This window comes from Monodelphis domestica, chromosome 6, assembly GCF_027887165.1.
Source record: "Monodelphis domestica isolate mMonDom1 chromosome 6, mMonDom1.pri, whole genome shotgun sequence".
Taxonomy (NCBI): Eukaryota; Metazoa; Chordata; class Mammalia; order Didelphimorphia; family Didelphidae; genus Monodelphis; species Monodelphis domestica.
The window spans coordinates 103,382,226-103,386,716 of NC_077232.1; the positions used below are offsets into that span (position 1 = coordinate 103,382,226).

At 34.8% G+C, this 4,491-nt stretch overlaps 1 long non-coding RNA gene across 1 annotated transcript; it reads right to left on the bottom strand.

Moving 5' to 3' along the window:
- Positions 1-2,074: 2,074 nt before the first annotated feature.
- On the bottom strand, positions 2,075-3,672 carry LOC130455185 (uncharacterized). The gene is made up of 2 exons (XR_008913134.1): positions 3,351-3,672; positions 2,075-2,416 (listed from the first exon to the last, which is right to left on the bottom strand). It is a non-coding gene; the product is annotated as an uncharacterized LOC130455185 (long non-coding RNA).
- Positions 3,673-4,491: the final 819 nt, after the last annotated feature.

Below are 4,491 nucleotides of genomic sequence, written 5' to 3' on the forward strand. Positions count from 1 at the left end.
GAGGCCAATAAGATAAAAAGATAGCACCTAATTATAAGGCCAACCATTAAAGTATCTTAAAGTGGCATCATCAAAGGACACTAAAGAGTTCATGAAGGAAATGAGCAGTAATTATTTACAAAAGGAGCAGCCAGGGTAAGAAATTAATAAGATTATCCCAGGTAGAAAATGCCTTACATATTTTTACCATGGCAAGGGGGAAGAGTGACCCTTGGGTAGGAGTCTGGTCAGGAGAAACTGAGGTTTCAGATCTTACTAGGAAAAGCAGTTGCATAGAAATTTTAAAGTCAACATTTTCATTGTAATACAGAATCCATTTAATCTATAAGTGAATGATTAATCTTTGGGGTTAGGTGACATTGGGAAAGAATGAAATTCTGAGGGCATATAAAGTTCATCATGACAGCTATGTTTGGTTATAGTCATGCTAGAAGAAAACAGGGAAAGACAACTGTGGAGATTGACATTTTAAATAATGATTTGGATGAAGAAATTAATGTCATGTTTATAGCCATTATGGATGTCATGCAACTGGAAGAAAAATTAAAATTAGAGTTATGACTAGAGTGATACAATATGAGGTTTGTATACAAAGCAACGAGTTAAGATGATTATGTCAACACTTAGACTCTTTTGTCTTCTTGAAAACAGAAGAATTTAACACTTAGTCTGAAAGAGTAATTTTGGCATTGTCATTTTCAGTCATACTCAACTCTTCATGATACCATTTGCGATTTTCTTGGCAAAGACACCTAAGTGGTTTGCCATTTCCTTCTCCAGCTCATTTTACAGGTGAGGAAACTGAGGCAAACAGTATTAAGTGACTTGTCCAGGGTCACACAGGTAGTAAGTGTCTGAAGTCAGATTTAAATCCAGATAGATGAGCTTTCCTGACTCCAGGTCTGGCACTTTATGCCTTGTACCCCATAGTTGCCCCTAGAAAGCTGAATTAAAATAAATACTATAAAATTGTTGTATAGGGTAAGCTTCTTTTTTGGACTACTCTTTCCCCTTCCTGCTCCCCACTCTACATTATTTAGCCAGATATAGACAGTTTCAACTAGAATAGAAGAAAATAATTGAATTTTTATTTTGTGTCTTTGTAAGGAAGAGAGTTCTACACTCCCTATTTCAATTAATGTAATCATTTTAAGGGTATGATGAAGTTTGAAAAGAGTATATTTGGGGATTTTAGTTTTATTATTATTACCTTACAAAAATGAATAATATAGAAATATATTTTGCATGATATTACATGTAAAATCCACATCCAATTGCTTGTCATCTCCAGGAAAGGGGAGGGACGGGACAAAGGGAGACAGTTTGAAGCCTATGACTTGAGAAAACTTATGTGAAAAATTATTACATGAAATTTGTAAAATATCATTTAAAAAAGTGTAAATAAGATGTTCTATACTCTGTGATGTCTTTATGAGGCGGGAACTTCTTTGATTAGGTAAAGAAAGGAATAACAGATTGACTGACCAAACTTATTAACCAAGCCTCTGGGGAATACAAATAACTAGAAGACTGTCAACAGTAACCTGGATTCCAGAGTTGGAGCAGTCCTGTATTAGAGAACTCGTTTGAAAGCTTATGATTCCATAATTCCTAAGAGTGAAACACTTGTGGGAAGGAATTTCTTTCTCTCTTCTGGCTACTTCACATAAACCATCTCATCAGAGAGAGTGGACTAGTAGGAGACAATCCCACACATGTAGAACATGTGTAGCTCATTTAGTTGAGTGGCACAGTGAGGACAGGTGTATACAAAAGAAAAGCTAGTCCCTTAATGGACAAGACAAGTTTAAGGAGAATATTCTTTTACACCAAAAAGTAGTGCTGGTTTTACACTCAAGAAAGGTCTTCCTAGTTGTAAATTTCCAGGAGTTACGTTACCCATTTGGTACCACTGTATCCTCCACATGTCTCTCATTACCATTGTATTCTAAATGTGTGTTGCTATCTCTTCTGCTCCAAGTTGTATTTTCTATCTGATTCAGTAGCATTCACTCTGCGTATGTATTTGGTTTTAGAACTAGTAATTCCATAAGAAGCTCATACAAATCCAATATTTCTTTCATTTGCTTCTGTTTGTACAATAAGCTTTGGTTCCAATTTGACCCTGCTATTTGGAAAAGGAAAAGGAAGAGAAGGAAGAGGAGAGAGAATTCGCCTCATCTGTTTTCTGGAATTCACAACTTACAAGCACAGTTTGTTTTTCTTGAGACATTCCTTAAGCAAAGACATCCACAGCAGTTAGCAGCAGCCATAGCATGGAGCAAACGGGCAGCTCTTATTCATCAGCGGAAACAGCTTCAGCCAAAATGGAAGAACCTAAGGGACCCACAGTAGTTCACTTGTTTTCTTTAGCTTTTCCATTTTGTATTTCAATTAATTTTCCCTCTGAGAGAATCTGACAAGAAAAGAGAGTGGTAAAAACCAGTTTTATTTAAACAAAATTGCCTAGGGAAAGAGAAAAAGTGTTTAGATGTAAAAGCTGAACAGACTTAAAACTTAATTAATATTTTAAAATGTTAAGTGTTTAGACTGTTAAATAGAAACCACAACCATGTATGGAAAAAATAGATTTGAAAGATGTGAAATATTTACATAGAGCCACATATATCTACAATATCTACATATTTGTGCATATAAATACATTTGTGTGGGCATATATTCACATACACATTGCATGTGACTATATACTTATATGCTGAGTGTCACAAAAATCTTAGTGTACTTTTTTACAGTTTAGAATGCTCTGAGGCTTTGGGACATCTTGTATTTATGCTAACATCAAATAACTATTAAACATGGACAAAAGTCTAGCCTCACATGTAAATAAACATCTCCCATTTAAATACATGTCCATTATTCAAACTAAGTGAGGAAATTATTTCCAAAATTTCTTTACATTATTACTGTTACTGCAATAAAGTTCTTTATTATGATTTATGGAACACATGATAAAAGGTTTCTGCATTGAATTCTACCTTTAAAGACCATCCCATTTGGAATCTATTTTTGCAGTTGTTTATTGCATTCTCTGGGTACTTGTATGAGGCTTTAGAAGATGTACAAGAAACATTTAGAACCAAATGGACCAGAAATATTAAAGTATCCAGGGGTTCACCAAAATTAAATATTTATGCAGCTCCAATAAAATCTAAATTTGGTTTGTGTCAAAAGAATTTAAACAGTCAATATAAAATTATGAACAAAAGGATGGCAATTCTGCCAGTCTGTGAAATTGAATGATATAGAATATTAGGAGTGTTAGCAGTTTTAAGAGTGCTCATTAAATCTTCGCTGATATAGGAAGCATATTGCTATAGACTTTTATGTACCTTAGGTAGACATTTTCCAAGTGCCACAGATCTTCAGTACAATGTTCTGCCTTTCCAATGTACTCCCTGACTGTTATCTCAGCTTCATTACAAGAAAAAGGACAGCTCTGTGATTTTGTTGGCACAAAGAATTCCCTCCTTTAATGGAGAAGAGAGAGGAACAAGCATTTATTAAGTACTATTATGTGCTAGAGACTGTGCTAAGGGCTCTATAAATATTATCTCATTTGATCCCTTTTTATTTCAGTTTAAAATCTGTATGAGATTTATTTTACCAGATAAATGGTAAGGAGTTTCTTAAGGAACTTGGAATAAATGCCTTGACCAGGGTCTCCTGGGTACGATATCCATGACACACCATACTTATGGTTGTGCACTTTCATTGATCAACAACAGTTTAAAAAATCACAATTCTACTTGCTATCATTATATTTTTATTAATCTATTTGTTGGGAAAAACATTAAAATCAACTATTAGAATCCTACATACATGCTCATTGGGGAATTGATTCTGTCAATAGGTTTGGAAAGATTGTTTTCTATGGTAATCCTAGTAATATTTACACAACCACACAGATTATTGGTCTTACCACTGTGTTGGCTGAACTGACCAGTAACTGCAAGATTTAAAGTGGCTTAATGAAACTGACTAAGGCAGGAATTGCTAAATATTTATACATACAAATGATATACCCATTCACACAACAACCCCAAAAAAGGTATCCCAGGAGCCACGTGGGTTTTTTTTACTGTTTTGCCATTTTTAGTCATATCTGACACTTCATGACCTTTGGGGGAGTCTTCTTGGCAAAAATAATGGAGTGATTTGCCAGTTCCTTCTCCAGCTCATTTTACAGACAAGGAAACTCATGCAAACAGGGTTAAGTTACTTTCCCATTATAACATAGCTTAAAGCATCTGAGTCTGGATTTCAGGTTGAGTATAACTAATTCTAAGCTCACCACTCTATTCATTGTACCACCTAGCTGGCCTAGCCATAGGAGCATCCTCTGTCAAAAGGAACATCTATTAAGTACTTCTATGTTCTAGGCACTGTGCTAGCTCTATAAGATGAAAATACGAATGCAAAAAAGTCCTTCCACTAGCATAACTTGTATTCACATAGGAGAAAATGTGGAAA